The following is a 16,839-nucleotide window of genomic DNA, read 5'->3' on the forward strand; positions in this document are numbered from 1 at the left end:
TCAGTGTAAATGATAATGGGATGGTAGGTTCTCATAAAACAGTGACTACATTCCTCAAAGGCTACCTCAACTTCCAAGAGTTCTTTGTTAAACACTGCATAATTCTTTTTCTGTTTCGAATAGTTTCTGGAAGAAAAAGGCAAAAGGAATGTAACTGTATTGTATCCCTGTATCTTTGCATACCACAACCCCATAGCTATATCCGAATAATCTGCTTGGACAAAGAATGGCTGAGTAACATGTTATTGTAAAAAATTAGAGCCAAGATAAAAGCTATTTTTAGTTTTATAAAGGCAACATTAGCTACTGGACCACAAACAAACTGATGTCCTTTTTGTAACAAGGATGCTATTGGGGATTCTACAGAGAAAAAAACAGGAATGAAACACCAATAAACATTGTAAAACCCCAACTATTTATTTTGCCTCCTTGACAATGTATGTGGTAGGCCAGTGTAAAACCTCTTGGGTTTTTGAGGTGAAATAATACAACCCCAGAATTGTATGATTTTAACATGAAAATCATACTTCCCAAATTTAACAAAAAGATTGTTCTCACTTAAAGCCTGAAGAACCTTTCTCACATGAATTACGTTTTCCCCTTCAGAAGCAGAATACATCAAAATGCCATTTATTTGAATCAAATCAACTGTTTGCAACCGCAAAAAAGGGTAATGGCATGTACAAATGCTATTTTACGAGTCACTGACTCTCAAAATAGCATTTGCGACTCCTGCTGTTAGGAAAGGGCGTCCCTTCCCAATCGCGAGTCACCATGCCATGTGCAATTGTTTTGCGACAGCATTTGTTGCTGCAAAATACCTCAGTTTACCACCTACTTCCAGTAGGTTGTAAACCACTCCCAAACAGGAAGGGGTCCCCCTTTGTGGGTACGTGAGAAAATATTGTTATGGGCCACTGCCTGCCCTTAAAAAAATGAAACTGAAAAGTTTCATTTTTCTTTTTTAAATGCATCCCATTTTCCTTTAAGGAAAACGCGATGCATCTAAAATAAAAATTGCTTTATTAAAAAACAGTTACAGTCATGGTGGTCTGCTGGCCCGAGCAAGCCACCATCCCTGTAAGTGCTAGCAATTCCTAATGGGATCGCAAGTTGTGCCTGCCAGATTAATATTAATGCGGCATGCAATTTGCGACCCCATTAGGAATCGCAAACAGTGTGTGAGACACTGTGGTGCATCTCAATTTATTAGTCGCAAATTGCGAGTCACAAATTGCGAGTGTGAGAAATATTGAATTGGGTATTTAATTTTATTTGAAGTTTTCGGGGTTAATTTTGAGATTGGTAGGTTCTTTCTTGAGTTCAAATTATTTCATTATTATGAAATTATTAAAACATTGGACAACTAGCTCTTAGGTTTGGAGCTAAATCATGGTATAAAATTGACATTGAAAAATATTGGGTTCTTTTTATACACAGACCAGCTCCTCTGGGAATAAGAGGTAAAAAGCTAGACTATCTGGGCATTACATTAGCAAAGTACTACAATAAGGTATTCAAATTCAGTTACATATCACTATTACAGGAATGCTCACAAATATTACAAAATAGGGAAATCTCCAGCTAATGATGGTGAGCAGAATAAAACTAGTTATAAAGGCCTTATTCACAAAGTGCTTTATTTCTATAGAACACTTCCTATTTATAGCCTACCCTTACAGTTCTCTGCCATCTACAACCCTACTTCATCATTAATGTGGAACATAGATGTGAACAACTTGGATTAGGTTTCAAGATGCACCAAATTCGTGTAGTCAAGGAGGATGGTCTCTCCTCGGATTTAAATGTTGCTATTTGGGGAATTTCCATCATAGGTATAAATCTGCAAGGCCGTTTGATTGTTCCTGTTAATCATTTGTTGATATTTCTATGTGTCCAAAATGGAATATGTTGGTGAATCAAAGGGATTTTTCACACAGGCCAAACATATCTGCCATAAGGTGTAATTTAATTTAAACAGGTCCTCGAAACAGCATTATGAGACACTTAAAGTACCCAAAGATAGGGGGTGGTCTATGTAGGGTACTACATCTCTCCCAAATTGTATCCAAGTTTATGGTAACAAAACTTGGATCAATACTAACCTGTATTTTGGTTGTAGTTATTTGTCCATAACAGATTTCAATCTCTCACTGACCTGCAAGATGAAATTGCTATTCTCAGTCAGTCATTTTCAGATATCTAGAGCTTTGGGTTTTTGTTTTTACTAAAACATAGGGAAGGGTCACAATGTAATCTGCTTTCAGATGAGCTCTTTATTCTCTTGCTATGCAACAAATTGTCATTATTATCTGATGCATTAGAAAACAGTTGAAGGTGATATCCCCAGATTGCCTATGAAATCGAGCTAAGGAATATAGTTACAAAGGACATACTTAATCAATCTAATGCATTTAGGGACCCTCGAAGTAAAGCACCAAGGGCCCGATTCCGATCTTGTTTGGAAAGCAAACCGAACGACTCATGTCCGGAATGCTTCCCATACGATTCCTGTCAGCGGAGTCTGACCGAACAAGTACGATGCATTTGATTGCATCCAGATACGATTTGGATAGACACCCATTGTCTTCAATGGAAGCCTTCCTAAAAAACGCGTACACAGGCTCCCATTGACAAAAGGGGGGGTTGGGGATCATCATGTACCGTGTGGCGGGCCCCCAAAGAACGATTCCGGCAGCCTTTTCAATACAAGCAAAAGGAATCGTAAAGGCTGTCCGAATCATTTATCATACTTGCTCGCTTAGAAAACCTACACCATAGAGCTGTGCGATTCGGCTCCGGAGGGCTCTATTACTCTGTGTGCCTTCCAGAAACGATTCGGTCAGCGTTAAGGGTTTCAAGGCATCATACTTGGACGTTCAGAATTGGAAACGAGCCGGTCGGAAACAAGGGCTCCGGATCGGTTTAGGTAAAACAAATCCGATTCGGGGCCCTTTTAACCCAAATCCAATTCGGGGTCAAGCCCTAAATCTGATCCTAAAACACTGATCTCTGTATAACCCACAGTAGGATCTTTTGGGAGAAAAAACAGTAATTAAGGAGTCAGATGACCTAGGACTGAGGAAATAGAGGCAGATAGAATACATATTTTAGCATATGCCCTAAACCTACAGAGTTTTGGGGGAAAATGATGTCTCCATAAGCTGTGCCAAATGTGGATGTGTTCGAAGTTACTCCTACTGCAATCACGCCTTGGGACATAATGCAATCAGGGAAGTGTGCCCCATCCCCTTCTTCTTGGGCTACAGTAGGCTACTCACACTGCTGTTCCACTGCTCCCCCTTTACTTTTGATAGCCTTGTCCCTGACTGTAAGAGGGCCTTTAGAATGCAATAGTTGGAGGAGGACGACGGGTCATAGCACGACATGGGAACGACCACAAGCACCCAGACTAGAACAAGTAGTGTACCAGAGTAAGCACCATATGTAACTTTGAAGAACGCATGATGATTACATTTCCAAGGTATGCTACATGCCAAATGGCATGGGGCAAGTGTGATGGAGCTAAATTAAGAGAAATAGCAGAATCTCTCTTGGTAAAGTAAAATGCAAATATATATAAAACTCTCTAGTTCTTAGTTTCAAATCATAATCTGCATTGTTTTTTACAAGACTCATTCCATGAAAGCATTTGACGGACCTTCAATAAAAACGCGCAAAGAATATTTTCGGCTTCACGTGAATGTCCGGTGCTTATCGCAGCAGTCAAACAGGTTTGAAATAAAAACATTACCTCCAGCGTCTTCTGATAGTAGAAGTATCACGGCTCCTAAACATTTCTTTTGCCCTCAGTGGTGCACTCGGGAACGGAAGCACCTTTTAAAGTAAGGTCAGGCCTTTTCTAAACCACGTGGGGTTGGAAAGCAGATGTTTTATCTGCAAACCTTTGCCTCACTGATTGAGAACATGAATGGAACAGAGCAGCCTTCGTGGGATGAGCTAATGTGCTGTGAAATGATGTGTGTTCCTGTGCACTGTGCACGTCTAGCTCATCAAGGAAGCGTCGTGAACGTGCTTCCGGCTTCCTCCTCTGAGACATTTTAGTCGTTTTTCAGAAAGCGGTGCATCACTTTACAACAGTACAGTGGCATCGGTGATTTTTGAAAGTTGTGGGGAGTAATACTTGCTAGGAGTTCACAACATTTGTTTAAAAAATTGCCTTGAGAGACTCCCATATATTAAGATTTACCTTCATTGCATTAATGCCAGCATTTTGTTAAAAGTAACCCTTATGCCAAGAATTAGATGCACTAATGGAGAACCAGTATTCTGCCATTGATACTGCCCATATACCAGGGTGGCCCGTGCATTACAGATGACCTCCAAGTCAGCTTTTTGTCAATATTTGCTTCCCCAACCCGACTCCTCAGCACCAATATGCAATAGCTGCCCTCTTGGGCAAAAGCATCACCTCCAGTATGCCAGCACCAGTATTATGCCATCATTGTCCCTTTGTGTCTAGCATTACTTTCAGTATTTCAGGGTCTGTATATTGTCTTAAGGTTCTTGCCTTATGCCAAGCATAATTTCCAATGATTTTTGAGCCAGCATTTCGCCAAGGGTGCATCCATGCCAAGAATTTTCTTGAGTACACAAGCCCCAGTATTGTTGCACAGATGTCCCTATTTGCAGCATTTTCTAGTATGTCAGAGCTGAGTTTTCCTCTGGGTGCCCTTCCTTATTGCAAGACCTATCCCCAGTATGCCAGGGACAGCATGTTACCTTGGGTACATCCATAAACCCAGAATTATATTGAGTATGTCATGGCCAGCAGCAGACTCACAATCACAAAACATGTAATTAACACACTCATACTTTACTCACATTCTCTCAACTATGCTCATTTCCTCTCACATTCATTCCCCTCCCCCTCATTCACATTGGCCTATCCTATCTTTTTATATGCGGAGTTCTTCAGCGTGACTGTGGAGTCATGAACTCACTATTCAAATGCAATTTTGTGAATACTGCAAAAGCCCATAGTGTGTCTGCCTCAGAAAACCTATGCATAATACAATTCAATGTAAAAGTATAGTGTGCCTTGGAGTGACCCAGTGCTAACCCTGCTTGTTCATCTGGAATTAGTGATAGATTTCTTTTCCTAGCAAGAGATAAAATGCTAGGATGATTTTATACTTTGGCTCCTTTCTTTATGATTAGAATGATCAAAGAGCCCCTCCAGCTGCCTTGGATTTCAGATGCTATGGACATTGACCTAGGATACAGGTGTCAGAACCACTCCCAAGCTTGACGGTTACTTTTATAGATAATGCTACCAACCATATCAGGACCTGCAAATTTAGTCATTCTTAAGTTGGTTATAATATCAACAATGTCAGCTTTGTTAAAACTAAAGCGTTCCACATCAGGAGAGCTAGTTCAGTTCTATAAATGAACCAAATAATGGGAGTGACAATGTCATCTTTCTAGTACTCTCCCCACTGGTGGTTTTAAATACGTGATGTCGTTTGAGACTCAATCTGTGTGCTCCCCTGCTTGGGCATTACTCCAAATGTGCTAGCATTATTAGTCATAATTACTGTAACCATCCCTTTGTTCATTACATTTGTTGTGCTCTTTTAATTGTCTTTACACTACCAATTAGTCCTAGCCTTGGGCTTGCCAGATTGCAGGTACGTAATAAATGCTTGTCTGACCTTGGACCGTTTGGCCCAACATTCATTATAGTACTGAGTACCTGTTCCTACCTCATACTAATATTTCTGTAAGCACTTCAGCAGTGCATGTCATCTTTTCGTCAAAATTACACACCAACCTCTCCAGAGTCCCCTAATGAATTCAATTATTTGGTTAGTTCATTTAGTGCCTTTGACCAGTTCACAGTATCACCCCTGCCATTAATAAAAATCTTATGATTTACTTGTTCACTTCCTGGGGAGCCTTGGACAGCTCCTAAATTCTTCTTAAATTTCCAATCAGCTTGATAGGGAGACCAGTCCAGATATAAAAAATATATACTTACCATCATGGGGTTAGGAGCATTAGTGTATACAATCTACAACTCCAAAACAACAAGTATCCTTGCCAGGACACCAGATCCGATAGGCAGTGCTACCAGGGAGCAGCTGTAGAACAATGGTGGGGTTTGGGGCTTACAAACATAGTCAGTCCTATGAGATAATATCTTGACCAATCAGGTGATATATAACCCCACCCCACAACTGTGATACCTCTGCACAAACAAAATTCACATTTATCACTAGTGGGTGAAGGATCAGAAATTCTCTCATTTAGTATATTTTCTAACTGGCTCAGCTTGGTTTCTGCTACTCCCTAGTGGAGCTTTTTCAGAGATGTTCAATTTCAACTAACTACCAAATGTCAGTAAGATGGGTTTTTCCAGTGCTTGTTGGATGAATCTGAAAACATGTATACCGCCCCCCCCCCCTCTCAAGGAATAATAACACTAACTTTTCAGGATGTAGTTCCTTTGGTCTAAAGCGCCTTGAGACCTGTAGGTGAGCTGGCGCTATACAAACCAAAGTAACATAACATAACATAACATAACACAGGATGAACGTCAAAAGTCATCAAGTTAATCGACCTCTGTTAACTGAGCTCAACCCCTTGGTAGATATGGCACAGAGGAGACAGGCTTAATTTTGGGAACTGCATAAACGACAATGCAGTGGTACCTGCCCAAAATAACCCTTCGCTCCCTTGGAGCCAAGTTGGTGATAGTACCACCCATTAAAAAGGCCTCATTGGGTGGGAGAAGCTTTGTTGTGTGGGCAGCAAAGGCCTGGAACGACTTTCCCTTCCATCTGAGAAATGCCACTGACCTCCTTCCATTTAGAAAGGAATTAAAGACCTGGCTCTTTAATCTGTAATGTTGTCTTCCATTTCAATGCTCAAAATGAGAGTAGCTTGCACCAGGACACCCTTGGCTAATTGTCACGCTTTAGAAATACCTATAATTTAAAGTATTTTTTCACTACCAAAGCAGTAAAACTACCACGAAAGAAACAAAAAAAACAAATACCAAACCAAATTAGAAAAATAGAGTATTTTAATTTAATATTCGAAATAGGGCCTCTAGTTGTCAGAGGTATGTACCCTGTCCAAGTAGGGATGGCCACTCTTGTTAGATTTGATTTGATTTATATATTTGTAAAGTACAAGCAAATACCCAGAGGCATCTTGGTGCTAAGTGACTGTATTAGTGAGCAGGTTGCAGATGCTTTAGTTTAAATGGCCAGGAATGCAAGCCTTACCGAGCAAGTTGGGATCCTACCACCTACATGGTGTTGTTTCCAAATACGATGACTTCAGTTTTTAACTAATTTAATTTTAGACAATTGTTGTCCATCCATTGGCTCACAGCAATCATACAGTTACAAAATATATTGCTCATATTCAGGCCTTTGCTAGAAAGAGAAACCACAATCTGGGTGTAATCAGCATTTGACACCAATGACAACCCAGAAGATTTCACTAGAGAAGCCAAAGTTGTGACGTACAGGTTGAAAAGTGTTGGGCTTAAAGACGAGCCCTGGGGAACCCCGCAAGGTAAAGAAAATGGTTCAGATGTAAAACCATTCAGAGAAACAGATAGAAGACGGTCAGTGACAGATGAGTGCACTAGTGAGAGTTCCACATCCTCAATGCCTAATTGTTCCAACCTGTCAATCAAGAGATCATGATTAATCATGATTGACTATGTTGAACGCTGCAGATAGGTTAAGTAGGATAAGGGTAGCATTACCACTCTTATCCACAGATGACTTGATTATCTCTGTGGCTGCTATTAATGTTGACTCAATACTGTGTCTTTGTGAAACCCGAATTGAGAATCGTCCAGCAAATGATTGTTATCCAAAAATGCCTCCAGCGACAAGCCTGGCTGGGAAAGGTGGCCTTAATATAGGTATATTAGTTGTTTGGATCAAACAGATTTAGTTAGGTTTCTTCAGCAATGAGAGAATTTACGCTGATTTCCATTGATGAGGAAAGCATTTTGCTGAAACATGGCATTAAAGAGCACCACTAAGTTGGTAAGTCAGGGTAAGTCAGATACACACCCTAAATTAACCTGTGCTCACCTTCCGGTTGCTTGGCACAAAACAGTCAGGCTTAACTTAAGAGGCAACATGTCAAGAATGTGTGCACACAGACACAGTAGCACAGTAAAAATACCACAAATGTTCTTCACACCAGTTTAGAAAAATAATCATTATTTATCTGAGTAACACAAGACTGAAACAATACAAACCTAACATGCACCAGTCAAGATGTGAATTTTGCAAGACTAAATCAAAATGCAGCACTTAGAAGTCAGTAGCTCCAAGTGTGGATATCTGGTCATGCGTGGCTGGGATAAATCCAGACGTTCTGTCTAACCACCATGGGGCATGGTCTGGATACAGAAGTCATGCAGACCCATTGACAGTACCTTGGATGCATCAGAAATCCTAGACATGTGCAAAGAACATGCGAAGTCGCTGATGTGTTGGCACTAGGTGACAATGTTGTGTGCAAAGGAGGTGATGCGTCAGTTGCAGGTGCGGGGCCTCAGTTCCTGACGACGGCACAGCATCAGTGATGTGTCAATGTTAAGAGTGTGGTGAGTCAGTTCCATGGAGTCAATGTTTAACCATTGGTCTGAAGGCGATGCTTCGGTTGGAAGCCATGCAGGGCCAAGAGCGCATCAGAGTTGTGACGGTGCACCATGGACAATGATGATACAGTGTCCTAGACTCACGCAGCAGTGGTTCTCCGGAGGTGCTGCGGCAAAGTTCGAGGCTACGTTGTAAGTCGAGGTTGTTGCATTACACACTCTGCGAATGGAGAGCACGGCTTCGGTGCAGACAGCAGTGAAAAATCAGCAAAGTTGGGGCTGCGTTGTAAGTTGAGGTTGATGCGTCATACACTCAGCGAGTGAGGACTACAGCTTTGCTGCAGACAGTGGCGATATGTTGATTTTGCAGAGATGCACCAGTTCCAAAATGACTGTTTGGAGTCGATGAATTGCTTTCTTGGGTTGCAGACCAAACACTCACTTCCAAGGGCCCGGGACTGGACATGGCACCACCTAGCAGAGCAGGACTCACAGCAGAGGTGCTGAGGTGCTGTTTATCAGGATTTTACCTGATATGCTTTTCACAAGAGTGAAATGGCCGGCCACGAAGAATACTCTCAAACTCAGTGTCAAGCAGAAAGTCCCAACTTTGTCAAAGCCTATCCTGCCTGTCCCAGATCAAGGGATGGAAGAGAAATGCATATATTCTCTCTGTCGCCTTGGATTCTCTCTCTCCTCCTGTAATCTAACAAATAATTATTTTGATTTCTTGAGAAATATCTTGTTTCCCTAAGCTGAACAGAAAAAGGATACATATAAATAACTGATGATTCCCCCTTTCCGTCTGAATGATAATTAGTTATGCCCTTCTAGATATACTTCCTATCCTGCGATCTGCAGAGCTTAAAAAAATATGTTTGGTGCCGCGATCAGCAATTCGTTAACGCGCCTGCCCCTCCCTACTTATACGGGACCTCCTTAGATCTTCGAATATCCTGTGGGTCCAGACTGACTGCGTGTGACCCTTTATGCTTGTATGATTATACACCGCCCTTCATTACCAAGTGCCTCGATTCATTGGCTGCCTTCAGCTTGCCCAATTCTTCATGCTCACATATTCTTTGTCCTGATGATGGTCTCAAATCAGTAAGATCGAACCACTGTTGACGCATATACAACAGAGACTCCTTTTACTGTTTGAATGACCAGCAGGAGTCTCTCTTTATGTTGTTAATGTGATGTATATATTTTTAAATGTCACCTTCACTCGTCACATCACACTTATCACTTTTATGTGAGAACTTGAACAATTATCCCCATATAAATTGCAAAACTGTTTATAAATAAATAGTCTACTATACCTAAATCCATTTGTGTCCCTACCTACATAAAAAAGTTGCCTAACATTGCTCCTTCTGGCAATAACTGCTTATATATGCCCAATACTATAGGCATATTGATAAACACTGCTCTAATTCAACATTTCTCTTCATTTTGGGACCTGTTGGGCCCTCTATGAACTATTGTTTTCTTATAAAAAACTGTTTAATATCAGGCACCCTGTATTGTGGGCAACAAAGTCTAGTAGGTGCTACCTGTTAAAAAAAGAAATTTGCCGCATATGTTTAGGATGCTGCAAACAGGGTACAAATGGCAGGCCCGAAACCATGTTTACAGGCCAGCCCCGTGGATGATATATTAGGTACTACAGTCAACAAATTTCTTTTAGCTCCCAGCCCCTGGGTACATTTTCTAAACCCTATCGTAGAGACGTATAGGTAAGGTAAATATATCAATCAGGGGTAAGCTAATATAACTAACCCTGGGCGAAGAACTACGCTCCGTTCGCGGAGTTTGCGGAGTTTCGGCAACTCCGCGCTCCGCGGAGAACGCGAAGTTGTCAAATACTCCGCAAACTGCTGCGTAGCGTAGTTCTCGCGCTCTCAATAGCATTTTCACGTGCGCGAGGATGCTTGTCGGTAAGATCGAGTTGCCGAACACGCAGAAACTGCAATCTGGCACAGAATAACTCGCGAACATGTTACTAGTGACCGGAAATAAGGGGACGCGAGCGGGCGGGACAAACCTCATGGGTAACTTTGCGCGCTACACATCCTGAGCATGCAGGCAATCAATCAATCAATCAGGATATTTGTATAGCGCGCTACTCACCCAGAGGGTCTCAAGGCGCTTGGGGGAGGGGGGTCCTCTACTGCTCGAACAGCCATGTCTTGAGTTGCTTCCTGAAGCAGAGGTGGTCTTGGGTCAGGCGGAGGTGGATGGGGAGGGAGTTCCAAGTCTTGGCTGCCAGGTAGGAGAAGGATCTTCCTCTCATGGTGGATCTTCGGATGCGTGGCACGGCGGCGAGGGAGTGGCTGGTCGATCGTAGCTGGCGGGTGGGAGTGTAGAAGGTCAGGCGATTGTTGAGGTACCTGGGGCCCAGGTCGTGGAGGGCCTTGTGTGCATGGATGAGGAGTTGGAACGTGATTCTCTTGTTGACGGGGAGCCAGTGAAGGTCTCTCAGGTGTCCGGAGATGTGGCTGTGTCGGGGGATGTCCAAGATGAGTCGTGCGGAGGCATTCTGGATGTGTTAGAGTCTTTACTGGAGTTTGGCTGTGGTTCCGGTATAGAGGGTGTTTCCGTAGTCCAGTCGGCTGGTGACGAGTGCCTGTGTGACCGCCTTCCTGGTTTCGGTGGCGAGCCATCGGAAGATCTTTCGGAGCATGCGTAGGATGTTGAAGCATGATGATGAGACGGCGTTGACTTGTCTGGTCATCGAGAGGGAGGAGTCCAGGATGAAGCCCAGGTTGCGTGCGTGGTCCGTTGGTTTGGGTGCGCTGCCCAGGGCAGGGGGCCACCAGGAGTCGTCCCAGGCGGAGGGTGATGATCCAAGGATGAGGACTTCCGTCTTGTCTGACTTCAGTTTCAGGCGGCTGTTCCTCATCCACTCGACTACGTCTTTCATCCCTTCGTGTAGGTTGGTTCTGGCGGTTCCTGGCTCGTTGGTGAGGGAGAGGATCAGCTGGGTGTCGGCGGCGTAGGAGATGATGTTGAGGTTGTGTTGGCGTACGATGGCAGTGAGGGGGCTCATGTAGACGTTGAAGAGGGTGGGGCTGAGTGATGATCCTTGTGGTACGCCGCATATGACTTCGGTGGCCTTTGATCTGTATGGGGGGAGGCGGACTCTCTGGGTTCTTCTGGTGAGGTGATCCACTCCAGTGCCTTCTCTTGGATTCCGATGTTGCTGAGGCGCTGCACTAGGGTGCGGTGGCAGACCGTATCAAATGCTGCGGAGAGGTCCAGGAGGATGAGGGCCGCTGTTTCCCAGTTGTCGAGCAGGGCTCGGATGTCGTCAGTGGCTGCGATGAGGGCGGTCTCGGTGCTGTGAATGGCGCGGAAGCCGGACTGCGAGTGGTCGAGGCTGGTTGGGCGAGCGCAATTGGTGATCCACTGTGTGAGGTTGTTGGCTGCTTGGTTGGGGTCCGTTGAGCTGGCGGGAGGGTTCTGCCTCAGTGAAGTGGTGAGCTGGTCGGTGGTGATCTTGTTCCAGTTCCTGCGGGGAACCTGTTGCGGGTGGTGGTGAGTCGTGGTCTTTCTGAAGCTGAAGTGGACGCAGCTGTGGTCTGTCCAGTGAAGTCCGGTGGAGTGGCTGAAGGAGATGTACTTGCTGGAGGAGAAGACTGTTTCAAGCGTGCGTCCGGCGTAGTGGGTGGGGGTGTTCACCAGTTGCATGAGTCCGAGGTTGGCGAGGTTGTCCAGCAGGGTGGTGGTGGTGTTGTCGTTGTTGTTCTCCAGGTGGAAGTTGAGGTCCCCTAGGAGGATGTAGTCAGCGGAGGCGAGAGCGTGCGGGCTGATGAAGTCTGCGATGTCTTCGCTGCTTTGTGTGCGAGGTCCTGGGGGTCTGTAGATGAGGGTGCCTCTGAGTGTGGTCTTGGCGTCGGTGTGTATCTGGAAGTGAAGATGTTAAGCGGCTGTGAGGGTGTCGTCTGAGTTGGTCGTGATGCGGATGGTGTTCTTGTGGACGATGGCGATGCCTCCTCCTGTCTCGTTGACGCGGTCTCTCCGGGTGATCTTGTATCCGTCCGGGATGGCAACGGCGATGTCGGGCGCTGAGGAGGCGTTCATCCATGTTTCCGTGAGGAAGGCGACGTCTGGAGATGTGGTGTTGAGCAGGTTCCAGAGTTCCACGGCGCTCTCGAAGACGAAAAATGGATCGCGAACGGGTCAAGCAAGCTACTACGCATGCTCGCGGAGCTATGCGTAGTTCGCGGAGTGCAAGTGCATCTTCGCGTAGCTCGCGGAGTGCGGCTACGCGAACTACGCCCAGGCTTAAATATAACCACATTTAAAGGGGGAGAGAAACAACTACCTCCTGTTTAGCCGGGGTAAAATGCACAGAGTTGTAACAGTACAGGAAATCAGATAGAGCAAATATTTGGGGCAAAGCACAACCCAGATGGTCATTTCCTACAACAGAGTGGGTGGAGCCACACCATTGGGTGCCCACGTATTATCTCTTAAGTCCTGTACAAGGGACAATGCCCTGATACACATCATTATGTGTGAAAACACTACAGATGGACACAACACGGCAGGTTTTATAAAAATAAGTATTCTTCATATAGACTTAACACAAGACCACAAACGACAAAAATCGACAATACTATACTTCAAGCGGGCTTCAAAAGGGTTTGCGGCTCTTCAATGAATTTTGTACCGCACGGGGTTTAGAAGTAAACGTGCAGAAATCAAAGTTTATGACTTTTAATGCTTCTAAATCTTTTAAGGGTGCTGTGATCATGAAAAAGCGTCCTCTGGAGAGGGTTCAAGCTTTTACCTATTTGGGTGTTTGTATTCAGCACAATTTGTGCTGGAAACATTAAATTGAGCTGGCCACCCTAAAACATAGGCAGCTCTCTGGGGCCCTGAGCCAGGAGCACTCTAAATTCCCCACTAAACCAATATCACGGGTATTGGCGGTCTACAAGGGTAAAGTGGTTAGTTGCACTTTATAATGGGTTGAAATGTGGGGAACGGAAATCCTTAGGGGGATATCAGTCTCTGAAAATTTGTTTCTTAGGAATTTAATAAAACTACCAAAGACTACCCCTCTGAATCCTCTCTTTTATGATCTAGGGATGTCCCCAATAGCGCTTATTGCATCTCTGCGACCAGTTTTATACTGGAGGAGGATTTGGACCACCCCGGAATTAGAAACTTTTTCAAGGGGTTTGTTGGATATAATTAGAAGTGACATCTCCCATGAAATCAAGTGACTAGGGCATATCCGGGGCCTCTTGATCGATTTGGGTCTACGGAATCTGTGGGAAGATCCAACAATTGCCAGGTTCTCTTCTCTAAGAAGGTTCTTAAAGAACTGTATTGCCAGCTTGTGGTCTCCAGGACCTTTAGGTCTATTGATCCTGGGTCCTTGACCGGATTGTTTATGGACATTAAAGAAGCGCCAAAACTGGAAGCCTTCTGGGACGTTATCCTAAAACCCCTGGATCATAAACTCTACTTTCAATTAAGAATTGGGAGCTTACCGGTCGGGGCTTTCACTAGCAAGTGGTCCGCAGGAGCTAAGGCCGCTTATCCATCATGCTCAGCACTCTCTGAAACCATAGGCCACCTACTATTTGAATGCCCCGAGTACGTGGCGCCCTGGAGAATATGGCTATGCCCAATGTGCAGATTAATGCACACCGATAGGGGGGCGGTGTCAGTAAGAATAATTCGTTCCTGCACAGATATGACAGTTTATATAGCTGTGGCAAAATTCTTGGGCTGGGTGTGGACTATCAGAAGTAGAAGGCTAATAGATTAATATGTATTCATGGTGCCAAATTAAAATCCCTTATCCAACGTACAATAATCTGATTTTAAATGTGTAATGGATTTATGATTTTTAAATGTAAATATGTATAATTTTACCTAAACTTGTATTTATATGTACAGTTGCTTTTATGACATTCGTCGAATATAGCTTGTTTGATTTGATTTGATACTTGAAGTTGACTTAAAGATGATAAAGGTTGCTTAGTTCAAGTTGATGATAAATGGGACAAAGTTCTCAACACAGTACCTGGATGCGTAAGGCAAAGTAAGCAAAAAGCTTGCAAAAGGGGAGATGCGTTGCTTCCGTGATCAGGGGGAAAGGATGCCTCGTGCCTCAATGCTTGCGCAGAGTAGGGGATGCGTTGTGATCCTTACCGGTGCGGAGGTGATGTGTAGATTCTCGGCCTTCGGGCCCGTTGCGATGCGATGGTCCGGTTGCGATGCGAGAAGATGGCGCCCTTGATGCGAAGATGCGATGACAATGTGTTGATGCCCTGGCAGCCTTTCGACGACTCTGTACTTTGGAGCCGCGACAGGCCCCGCGACACGCTTCTCCGGTGATGCGATGGCGGCCCTCTCGATGGCGTCAAGCTTCTCCGGTGATGCGACAGCAGGCAGCTTCGATGAACAAATTTTTCCTGGGAAATACGTCGGCGGCACGCTTCTCCGGTGATGCAATGATTTCAGCTGCAGCGGCAACACGCTTCCTCTCAATGCATCACGCTTCCAGCTCCCAGTGACACGCAAATGTCTGTAGATAGAATTCCCAGCAAGGACATTCACAGGGGGAGCTGAAGGTGAAGTCTTTTGTCCCTGAGACTTCAGCAGGAGGCAAGCACAAGTTCAAAGCCCTTGGAGAATATTCTGTAGATGATGAAAGTCCTTAAAAAGTTCCTTCTCCTTTCCTTGGCAATGAAGAAACCACTGCAGGCCAACCCAGCAAACAGCACACTGGCAGAGGGGCTGTCCAAACTCCAGCAGCTTCCTTTGGTTCTTCTTCTTGGCAAAAGGTTTCTTGTTCCAGAAGTGATCTAAAGTTCTTGGGACTGGGTCCCAATATTCATACCCCCAAAACCTTTGTTCTCTGAAGGCAGAGAGGTCTCTGCCTAGTCCAAACCAGTTCCTGAGCACTTTGTTTACAGGACTCCTTCCTTCCTTTCATAGTGCAGGGCAGAGATGCCCCACAGGATGTGGAGCCAGCACAGGGGAGGGAAGGCACAGCCCTGGAGCATTTTGGTGACATGATTCCTTCTCTCCTTTCACAGTGCAGGGCAGAGACATCAGACACACCACAGCAGGTGGAGCCAGCATTGTAGAGGGAAGGCCCAGCCCTATTCAGGCCCGAGGTGCAACTCCTCCCTCCCATTTAGTTGCAGATCTCTCTATTCACCACTTGGCTGCCCCAGTCTGTCTCCTGGAATCCCCCATCCCTGTCACTCACAAACTCCAGATAAGGAATACTCAACCTAGCAGAGGCAGGCCTGGACAGTTAGGCAAGAAAATACCCACGTTCTAAAAGTGGTATTTTCAAACACAGAATGTTAAAACCAACTTTAGTAAAAGATGTATTTCATCATTCTGAATTCAGGCATATTAAATTCGAATTCCTACCATGTTTCCTGAGTCAGTTAGAATTATAAGAATGTAATAATCTAACTGCCCATTCTAGCCTATGGAGAACAGGTAGCCTTGCAATAGTGAAAAACAAAAATGGCTGTAATTTACTATTAGGACATGCTACACACACCAGATCATGTCCTACCTTATACTTACAATGCACCCTGCCCTTGGGCCTACCATAGGGGTGTCTGATTTGAAGCAAAGGGAAGGTTTAGAGACTGGCAAGTAGGTGCACTTGCCAAATAGACATGGCAGTCCTAGACTGCACACAGGCCTTGCAATGGCAGGCCTGAGACACACTTTACAAGCTGCTTCTGTGGGTGACACAACTAGTGCTGCAAGCCCACCAGCAGCATTTGACTTACAAGCCCTGGGCACACATGGTGCACTGTACTAGGGTCTGACAAGTAAATCAAATAACCCAATCATGGAGTCACTAATCAGTACATCAATTTGACATAGGGATCACTTGCACTGTGGCACTGAATAGCAGTGACACAGTGTCCAAAGCATATAACCAGCAAAAACAGAGGAGGCAATCAGTAAAAGTGGAAGGGAGACTCACGCCAATGATGCCAGGTCTAACAATGGCTGTATCTATACCTATACTTATATTTCTCTATGTCTCTAAATACATATTTATAGTTAGGCCAGAGTTTCCATAGGAAGAGCATTTTTTGTTTTGCTAACATCTTTGGTGCCGTTTGACAATTCTACATGAATTTTTCCCCAAAAAGTTTATTCACCTAAGCTACTTCCTGAAAAGGTTTGCACCGATCTGTCAAATGTGGACCAAGAAAAAGGGGGCGTCCCAAAACATT

The sequence above is a fragment of the Lissotriton vulgaris genome, chromosome 6 (genome assembly GCF_964263255.1).
Source record: "Lissotriton vulgaris chromosome 6, aLisVul1.2, whole genome shotgun sequence".
Classification (NCBI taxonomy): domain Eukaryota; kingdom Metazoa; phylum Chordata; class Amphibia; order Caudata; family Salamandridae; genus Lissotriton; species Lissotriton vulgaris.